This window comes from Haemorhous mexicanus, chromosome 3 (assembly GCF_027477595.1).
Source record: "Haemorhous mexicanus isolate bHaeMex1 chromosome 3, bHaeMex1.pri, whole genome shotgun sequence".
Taxonomy (NCBI): Eukaryota; Metazoa; Chordata; class Aves; order Passeriformes; family Fringillidae; genus Haemorhous; species Haemorhous mexicanus.
In genome coordinates, this window is record NC_082343.1 from 94,063,489 (window position 1) to 94,074,392 (window position 10,904).

Below are 10,904 nucleotides of genomic sequence, written 5' to 3' on the forward strand. Positions count from 1 at the left end.
GTTGGATATTAGAAAAAACTTCTTCACCCAGAAAGTGGTTGGGCACTGGAAAGTGGTCACAGCACCAAGCCTGACAGAGTTCAAGAAACATTGCAATTTGGACAATGCTCTCGGGCACATGGTGTGACTCTTGGGGTGTCCTGTGCAGGGCCAGGATTTGGCTTTGATGATCCTACTGGGTCCTTTCAAGCTCAGAATATTCTGTGATTCTGTATGATGGTAATCAGTCTTCATTATCCTACAATATTCATCATTTCAGAGATTCCACTTTAAAAGTCACCTTGATTGTGTTGTCAATAAGATAAGAAATGTTATGGCTTATCTTTTCATGCTATCCTCATGACACACCTTGGCTTGAGTTTTATGGGCTGATGGGTTAATAAATAAAATGAAGAACTATTCAGTTCCTGTGTTGTTTTTAGAAGTCTTGCTGTTGTATTGCACTCTATCCTTCCTTTTTATTGGCAGAGCTGGAATGAGATATCATACCAGACAGGGCAGCCTTGCCTCCAATTTGGTTGCTGCTTAGAGTACAGCTTTCTCTAAGTTGGGAATAATACAGTTTGGGAACAATTTAATTATAATTAAGGATGATATTTACACATTCCTTCCTGAGGTAGAGCCAAAGATAAACACAGCCAAGAAAATAGCTGTGCTCAGTTCAAGAAGACCTTTAGTAGGGACTAAAACTTTGAATATTCATGAAGGACTATGTATTTTCCCGTGACATCAGAAAATAAACTCCCTTCAGCCAAGCAGGCTTGTGGGCAGGGAGAGATAAACATATGCCAATGAATTACACTTCTTCCATCTTCAGTAATGAACACGCCTCAGAAGTATTGCAAAGAGCTAACTTAGGTCAGATTTCGTAGCTCATGACTTAATTGAAGGCCTGTTCCTCATTCTGCACTAATCTTACATCTATTTCCATGGAGATGAAGGTTTTGAATGCATTCATCCCTGAATGACTTCCACTCCTTTGTTATTAGGCAGGTGTGCAGCGTGCAAGACAATCACCCCAGAGAAATTCTGCCTGTTCACTGTGCTTCAATGAATATGAACCTTTCAGGACATTTTGTAACCTGCACTTTCAGGTGAGTCAGCAGGGAGTATGCTTAAGTGGATAGCCATGCCCATAATCAAGAGGCTTGGTTTGCAGACTTCAGAGTCCTCACTGGGTGTGACATCTCTGAGGAGAGCCTAAGAAAGTTCAGAGTAGATGAATAAAAAATGTCATTCTAGTGAAAACCCTTTAAATTTTATTTAAATGTTATTTTCTGCAGTCAAACCTTTTCTTCAGCTGTGTCAGTGTCATTACTAGGTGCATGTTCTTGATTCTTCCTCTCCTTAGAGCTAGACATTTTGCACTGAGGAGACCTCCAGGTCCCACTGTCCATTGGAATATAGACATCTACTAGGTCGTTTCAGGGTAGATTCAGAGAAGAAATTTTAGAAAATAATTGAGCAATATCCCCTTTGCCTTAGTTTCCATTCCCTTAAGAGTTTATCTCGCAGGCTCGTTATTTATTAGACTTCACTGATATTTGTAGGTCAGATCTGAACCAGGTGTTTTCAAGAGAAATACTGTGATTTGAATAAATCAGTTTAGCACTTTATAAAAATACCAAAACATATACTGAATGTCTGTTCATAAACGTGAAGATGTTATTACAAAGTGCACAAAATTTCCCAGACATATGTGATAAAATGAGGACTCCCAGCATACAATGAGTCATATTTTCTCTAGGGCTGAGATATTCACAACTGAGAGAACAGCAAGAGGGTATCCAGGTTAGCTGTAATTCAGAGAGAAACATGAGAACTAAAAACGAGATCAGTGGTGCTCTGGTCTCTGCTCCCTCCCCAGACACCCATACTGGAAGGTGACCAAGTTGAAACAGAAGTGGGTACTGCTGAGAGTAGAAGGAGCACCAAGGAAGTCCTCAGTTTGCCATTTCTAGTAAATTATCTAGGACAAAACAGATGTCTGAGGCCTAGCATTTTTCTCTTGGCCCAACTGAGTCCTCTGAAGTATTGGTAAGACTCACCAGTTGATACCTCTAGGGCATCTCAGCTTTAGTCCTATAAAATTACCTCAGTACTACACATTTGACAGCTATACCGTGAGAACACTGAGTAGGATTTTAATTGTGAATATTAAATAATTACAACTTCACACAAAATAACAACATTAACAGCAGTAAAGGAATATTTATGGAATATGACCATAAATATTACTTTGATCAATGTGGGTGGTCCTGACCTACACAATGGTGCAGTAAATCTTCTGTAAAGGACAAACACACAAACTTCTGTCCAATCTCACATCACTGAAATGAAAGAAAATCACTGTGAAAGCCAGTGGATTTGTTCAGATGCAAAACTAGTAGGAAAAGACACAGATTTTTCCAGTCCTGTGATAATCATTAATACGCAATATTCACAAACAATGCCTGGCAAACTTTGCACAAGAGTTGCACATTTAAATGCAATAAAACACTTTGTCATCACTATTTGTCTTCATTCCTGCTTGTTGTTTGTAAGAGGTTCTGAAGGGTTAACCACACAGTTGGGAGGCAAGGAGATGCAGGGAAATGTAGCCAGCTGTTGAATGAAGCATCAAGACACGAACAGGACAATTACTTGAGGCAGTTTTCCTGCCTAAAACAACAGGAAGCTTCATCTACTGGATATGAATTTTTAACAGGAGACCTTTGAAGTGACTTCAAAGACATCAGGTGATTAAAACAGATAAAGGGAGCAAAGGGAGAGGCCGACCCTGTGCCATAGGAGGGGCTGGGATGCAGAAGGAGTTGGCTGGGGTTTGCAGACAGGAGCCTGGCCAGCTCTCCAGCTCTCCAGCTAACACCAGGGACTAACAGAGCAGCCTCCCTCAAGGACTGCACTATCCACTGCTTTCAGACAACAAGTACACACTGCTTTGTTTCATGGAGAAATATGTTCTCAGCTGCTGATGGTCTGCATCTCGTGGAGCGAGCACCCTGACTTGCCTGGCTCTGAGGCCATGGGTGAAGGAAGCATCCCAAGGCTCTGCTAAAACCAGGTTTAGGAGAGGTTGCTTATCAACAGGAACTGCATCTGGGGCTAACTGCAAGTTTTCTCTGAGGATGTATTGATAAGATGCTAGCTGAAAACAAAAGTATTTTTTGGGATAAGGGCACAACATCTATCCTTCACACCCCCTAAGAGTTATTCTAACACATCTTTCCACAGGATTTTCTTGACACAGACCTGAAAAGGAGCAATATTTTCCTTCTTTTTCAGAAAGCAAGGTCTATGCAGCTGCTGTATCATATCTGGCAATTACAGAAATACTAGCAATAAAGGAATTTTCTGAAGGTTTTATCCATAACTCACAAACTTGTGAAAAATCTCATTATTAGCATATTTGGTATTAGCAAGCCACACTTTTGAAAAAAACACTGCTAAGAAATTTTAAATGCCCAATTTGGGACTATATTGTGGCTGGAATTTCAGTGCAAAAAGCCTTTCAAAGAATCTAAAACAAAATGCAAATTAATTTTGTTTTACTGGCATGCCAGCCAAGTTATTTAGTTAAAGGACTCTCTACTATTTGCAGTGAAAGAGGAAGGACTAATTCATAAACTTCCAACACAAAGTTATTCTTTTCCACACAGAACAACAGTCTAAATTTTAAGTTCTCATTTAATATTTGTTTTCACTCATGTTGCTTCATTTTGTACCTGGCTACAGGGGAGGGTTGTTTGTGGCCTCTTCTTTGGGGTGGGAAGGAGGAAGAGTCTGAAATGATTTTGTGGAACTCCTGTGATGTTTTGTGGAGCAACAGAAACTCACAGGTCACAAGCTGAATAATGCTAAAATAAATCAGGAAATGTTGAATCTGTTAAAAAAAGATCCCAGAGCCCACAGAGGTGGCTTATATAGACATAGTCTGCAGATGCTCAAACAGAGCCATGAAGTGCACAGTGCAGCTCGCACATTAAATCCAAAGGTTACAATAAATAACCTAAATAACCTGTGCATCCCTTGAGGATACTCCCTCAAGGAAGAAAGATTGCCATGTGAGAAGAATAGCAGCAGCTCCATTTGCAGCAGCAGTTTCAGGTTTCATGCAGCAAGGGGCAAACAGAGGTTTCCCTCTAGCCACGCTGCACAACACCTCTGTGACTGCTCCAGGACGTGCCAGGGACGTGCCCAGCGCTGGGGGCTGCAGGCAGGAGTGAGAATGGGACACACCACACTGTCCTGCTGCACACAAGGGCAGCTTCCAAAGCTTCAGCAGAGCCACACTGATGCTGGGCAGCCGCACAAAGTCAGCTGTTGTAAAATATCCCAAATCACAGAACAACAGAAGAGAGGTGGGACCGTTTCAAGGTGACATTTAAAAGTCATTCCAGTCAATCACTTTTGGCTGCTGTTTATATTTACCCTTTTGTACATGCTGTCTTCTTTGAAAGTAAGTGCTCCTTTTTGAACTGGTTGGTCTATTTCCTATTCCAGAGTGACTAAATGCAGTGGTTGAACTGCTTTGGAAAAGTTTTTGTAAGTATTTTTAAGTCTAAAAATTCATAGAAATAACTCACTCTGAAGGGGCACAATGAAACTGAGAAGCAACAATGAGGAACAAAGTCCTCCTTAAAAAAATTGGGAGCTACTGACAGAGACTTGGGGTTTAATTTTACATCTTCTACCCTCCCTTCTGAGTGGTTGATCCAGTAGCCCCCAACATCCTTCTTAGTTCCATGGGAATCACCAGCAGCCTTCCTTCTCCCTATATTACACTGGCTTTGCTCTCAGTGCCATGGGGACAGGCAGACACATAGATGCCTAGCATTTGTCAGCTCATTTTTCCATCTTGGCAGAAAATGTTGAGAAAAAAAAGATCAACAGAGTGAAATTAATTCTACAATTGTTACATAATGTTACCTTAAAAAGCAACAAACTTGGAATTATTGTTTTGTTGCCACAGTAGATTTCTTAAACCAAAATCAAACATTTTAGTTTAAGAGCACCATTGAAACAAATACAATTATTGCAGAACAAGTCATGTAAATGCCTTCTTGGTAAAAATTCCAGAAATCCAGAGATATTTACTCAGAGTTATACTGCTGCAAGTGCTGCAGATTGCAGTGACCAATGCTAAACATATTTACACAGCACACTTGTTTCCATCTTTTTTCACAAACCTGTGAAGTTACACTCAACCTATTCAAATAAACCTAGCTGTAAGTTATAGAAGCAGTTTCACCAAGAGAAGAAGCAGGAGAAACTTTTTCATCACTCTGTCCTGAAGGTTATAACAACTCAGAAAATTTTAAAAAGGGATACATAAAAAAGCAATTTAGAATTTCATACTGTCTAGACAGAAAACATATGAGACTGCAGCCACTAACTGTACCATGGACACAGGAGATGTACTGTATCTTGCCCCTGGTATGATGCAGACAGGTATATGGAAGAATGTTGGGTTTTTTAGGGTTTTTTTGGGTCTCCTTGTTTGGGTGGGGTTTTATTATCTGTTTTGTTTTGCTTTTGTTTTTGTTTCTTTTCCCTTTACAGTGTGGTTACTATGTACAGTAAGAGCAAAAACGGAACAGAAACTACCCCAGCTAAAGCACCTCCAGCATAACACCCAATTTACTCCCACTGATCCAAGTTATTAAGCCTCAAAAGCCAGCCTGGTTTCTTCCAGATTAGAAAGTCACTGCAGACACACAGACTGTCAGTATTACAATTTCTCACCACTTAAATTCTGCTTTGGTCATCTGTAATGGGCCCAGATCTTGCTGGCACAGAGACAGTCATCTCACCTTTCCCATACCTCTGCCTTTAAAGTTTCTCAGTTAAGTTTTCCTCAATTTTTTGTATTTAAGGTACCAGGTTGTTCCATCTATGCCTGGTCTTTTTGTGTCCCTGGTTGGTAAAAGAAGTCAGCATGGAGCTGTAGGAGAACCAGTATCTCCCCAGAGCTACCCCTGTAGGAGCACCACTGATGAAGATGAGCAATCAGGTGGTAAAAATCAGGCAAGGACAAGAGAAGAGGTGTCTGTTGATTGTTGGAAGAAGAAATCTATCTTTTTGGTCCTTGTATCTGTCTCTGCTTATTTTAGCTTAGAGGACAAACAAAATATAGAAAAATGGGGTTTCATGATGTGTTCACAAATCGAATCCTAGCTGGCTACATAAGAAACCTGTGCTGCTGAATCTTAATCTCCCACATGCTAGTCCAGTACTTAATTTAAAAATATTGCCCATCCTGAAAATCAGGACTTGGGACTGCCCTCTGTCAGGTGTAAATCAGCATGGAAATTACCTTAGGGTTGTTTAGAAGTAGCAGCTGTGGGCTGTGGCATTAGCTGGAAGTAATGAATACGTTGCTGGTTTACAGCAAGCAGAATGCATTTATTCACACTACTTTCACTTTAGGATTGGTTTGTAGTTTTTCATCTATACAGGGAGTATGCATCATATACAGAAAAAGAAAATCCAAACCAAAAAACCCAACCAACCAACCAACCAAAAGAAAAACAACAACAAAAAAACCCCAATACCAAACAAAAAATGCAAAACCAAAACTAACCAACCAAACAAAAAATCCCGAAAAGGTATCTGAAAAACTGTCATCTCTGTCATCAGGTTGCTGTTTTCTCTTTTTCTGGTGATGAACCTTTTATGCCTGCATCATCACCAAACTAAAAGCAAATCAATTGCATGTTTCCTAAGTATTATTTCCTGTACTTGATTACTAGCTAAAGCAAAACTCAAAGAACACTTTGTTCTTTCTTGAAGGTCAGTAAGGAACCATCTGCAAAACCAGAGTTGTTTATTAATTAACACTTTATTCTGGGGCATTTTACTACCTTGTCAGATCAAACAAATCAGTATTAAGTACTGACTGATTATTCATTTAATTTTATAAATTCTATATATATGCACAAAAATATCACAAGATATAATCACTTATCATGTGAAGACTACTATCACACAGGTACATTGACACTGAACCTCAAAAACTGGGGATGGTTTAAATGCCAGTTTTGTCATCTCTTCAGTAGCCATGCATATACTTTTGTCAGCACTAAAGAACAGAGATATCTGAGCAGGCTGTGAGCTGTGGCACTTCAGATATTTTAGCAGCCTCATTATACCTGCAAAATTGACTGTAGCTCGCATATTTCTCGGGAGTATCATTATGCATTGATGCTGATGCTGTGCTGGACCCATGAATGCATGGGTAGCAGTGTGAGGAGAGAAAAAGAAAATTTCTTTGAGGAAATGAGGGAAAACTGAAGACCAGGTCCTTTACAATGATTGCGCGGTTTTGATCTGTGAAATTTTCATCAGACACCAAACACCACAGACCTGACCTGCTTGAGACTTCTCAGAAGTGCTTACAGGAATAGCCAATAACTCAGTGTATTGACAAGGTCAGATTCCTGCTTCATATGATTTTGTGTCACTTTGTGTGCTTTCCAGTGGAGAAGTGACAAATCACACCCCTGGTTCCTGCTTTGGCCTTCTCAGCACTTCCCCCTGCCACAAGAGTCTGCTTTCAAATGAAAAAAAAACAACATAAAAACTATTGATGGGAGAGATTCTTTTGCTTCCTCCCTTTTTGTGATATTTGAGAAGATTGTTTCAGTTTCTCAAACAGCCTCCCTGCCAGCAATAGCAATCTCACTAAAGCCTGGTGTGGTCACTCGTCAGCATCAAGAGAAAAAGCTTTGGGACTGAATTTTCTAACTCCTTAATCTGACAGTGCATGAGTCAGAATGGGATACAACAGATCTTCTGCCTCTAGGTTTGAGCTTCACACTGAAATTAAACACATAGAAGCAGATATAGGGAGGCTAGGGGATACATAGAGAGCACTTGGACAGGAGTTCATGCACTTACTGGGAAATACTAAGAATGCCAGGTGAGGTGTCCCCTGCACTGTGTGCTGAACACCCTGCTGGGATGGGCTCTGCCCCAGCTCTGCTGCTCAGAGTGGGCAAACTCTACTCTCTGCTCATGAAAATAAGAGTGGGGTCTAGCTCTGGTAATTACCTGAGATTTACGTGAAAGACTAAAGTCACAGGTGAGCATAGTGCTCTGAGTGAAATGCTAGCCTGGGCTTTATGAGATTTTTAGTTGCCACCTTATTTTGTTTGTCACTTTGAAGCACTGCTGATTTGGCTTGCTGCTGGAAGGGAATTAAAATATGCCAATGAACATTTTGGTTGCCTCAAGCAAGTGGAGGGATTAATATATCTTTCTGCCCCATGAATCTTTTTTGCATTTAATTAAGAGATGTACAGATGTGCATACAATTGTTATGATAGAAATGCACTGACCCACATTTCCTTTCCCATTAAAAGTATTTCTAAATAGTTCAAGAGCATAATGGCTCTTTTTTTCTCAATAAGAGAAGAAAGCATTCCATTATTTGTGAAGGAACATGCTAAAATATGATTTATGGTATATTTCTTGAAACTTAAAGTACATAAAAATTGCAAAGTCATGTCTGTTGTGTTTCAATAATTTTGGAACCCAAGGCAGTGATGATAATGGAGTGCATTATTTAAAATTCAAAGGAATAAGATCTATTAATTAATAAAATACTTTTGATCTTAAAAAATGAAAAATTAAAAGGTTTTTTTTTTTTACAAAAAAGCCCATACAATACTTCTTGCTCAAGGAAATGCAGATGCAGTAAAAGTTGTTTGAATGTCAACTGTCAGCTATCAACTTCATTTATTATGAATCTCTCAAGGTAATGAGATTACCATTTTTAAAAATAATTGATCTGAAAAATAATCCAAACAAATTATTGGCTTGTTGACTGAATAAAATATTTCCTGTTAACTTAAAGATTATAGACTGTAAATTTTTATCTACTGATAAAGTAATCTCTTTTGAATTACAGACCATTGTTGAATACTTGTCTTTAGAGCTGATCAAGCTGGAAAATAAGCTCATGTGAGAATGTATGCATGGAATATAGATAACCCTTAAAATATTAGCTCTGTAACAAGTAATACTCCTCAGGAAAAACAGATTCCCATATAGATAATGCTTTTCTCAGAGAGGTGAAAGAAGGAATATGATGAGATAAAAGCAGGGCTAAACACAAGTCTGTGAAATGTGGGTTTGAGGAGCAGTGTAAGAGGAATAACTTGAACTCACAGATTTGCAGTAGAGACAGAAAACCAATGGCTAGCACAGAAGTCCTGCTAGGAAAAAAGTATGAGCAAGTATGAGATACAAAGGTGCCTTCTGGTTTACTCTTATTTTTATGGCTTTGTTTCTCTCAGGCCACATTTGTGGTGTGGGTGGGGGGAAATAAAGGACAAAAATGGTTCAGGCAAAATCTTTATTCTGCTTATAATCTCCTAAAGTTCAACACTTTATTGTTTGAGAAGCTTTATTGCTTGAAGTCTGTACACTGTGTATGAAAAAAAAGGAAATTCAGTATAAAAAAAAAGCTAATTTGTGGAACATCTGTTCTTGAAATCTGCAGAGCGAAACAAGCTTCCCTTTCACAGCTGATGTCTTCCCAGCAAGTGAGAAGAATACTATTCCAGATCCATGATTTGTGATCCTATCTCTGCCCAAACATTTGCAGCATCAAAGGACGATGACACAATCTCTTGGACAATGGCACAATCCCTTGGACAGAGGCAGAGCTACCTGGCTGAAAGGCTGTATACAATGCATTGCTCCAGAATATTCCTCCCACCACTAAGAATTTGCAGTGCAGGGACTGTATGAGCCCAAGATGGGTGTCAGTGAGGTAACCAAAACCCAGCAGGTTACTTATTTGTCAAGTAACCAGTGACAGATGCTGTCCTCATAAAGGCTTTTTACCTAGCATGCCAAACAGGCTTCTGATCTTCCCAGATCTTTTTTCCTTCAGTTTTTTCAGTTTTCCCCCAAACCCTTGTTCTGATCAGAGAAGGAAGAACAGAGGATATGAACCTTGAGGTGTGCATGACACCTTTAAGGCACTTCTCTGGCTAATTGAGAATAAATATATGGCAACCACCTGCTTCCTATGGCCTGCATTGATTGCTGTAATGGTTTTGTTAGGGAAACAATCATGAGGAGTTTCTGAGAACATCCTGACTCCATGGCCTGTCTGCCCCACTGATTTATCCACTTAAAGCCTGAGTCGTCTGCATCACTCTGGTGGATGAACTTGAACAGTCTTGAACAGACTTAAGAGCCAAGTGCCTGTCCCACCTTAAAAAGCACAATGATATTTTTGTTTTGATGAGCAAGTTGAAAAGAACAATTGTGAAGACCATGGCTAACTGATTTGAAACTGGCCGCTGCACACAGAGTAATGGTTAATTATTTTTTCTTTATGTAAGGGTTGTCTACTTACTGACATCTATCACAATATAGTGCCCCAAGTACTACTAGTCACTACTTCAAGACAAAAATAGCTGGGTATCACAAATACAGTGTGAAAGTCTGTAGTTATTGAGATAGATAGGGAAAGGCCATTTAGTATATGCAAAGATCTGCAATTTTACAGGCACTTACTAGAATCACAGAATCAGTTAGGTTGGAAAAGACCCCTGAGACCAATTGAGTCCAACCGACGGATGGGGACTATAGAAAGATTTTAGCTTGAAATGAGCTTGTGCTAAACAAGACCCAATTTGCACACATGGAATCTCCAAGTCACCATATTATTGGTAAATTCAAGCCAGTGAAACCAAATGAAAGTAAAACAAGGAGACATCCATGTCTGCAGGCGCAGCTACTCTGGCACGCAGCAGCAGTAAAGCCTTGGGATTCTCATACACCAAAAGGGGATGACAGCTCTTACTCAGCTACGAGGAATTCTTGGATAATAAAGTAATTCTGCCAAAACCCTAAATATTCGTGTTTTCAAAAAAGTTTTGACAAAA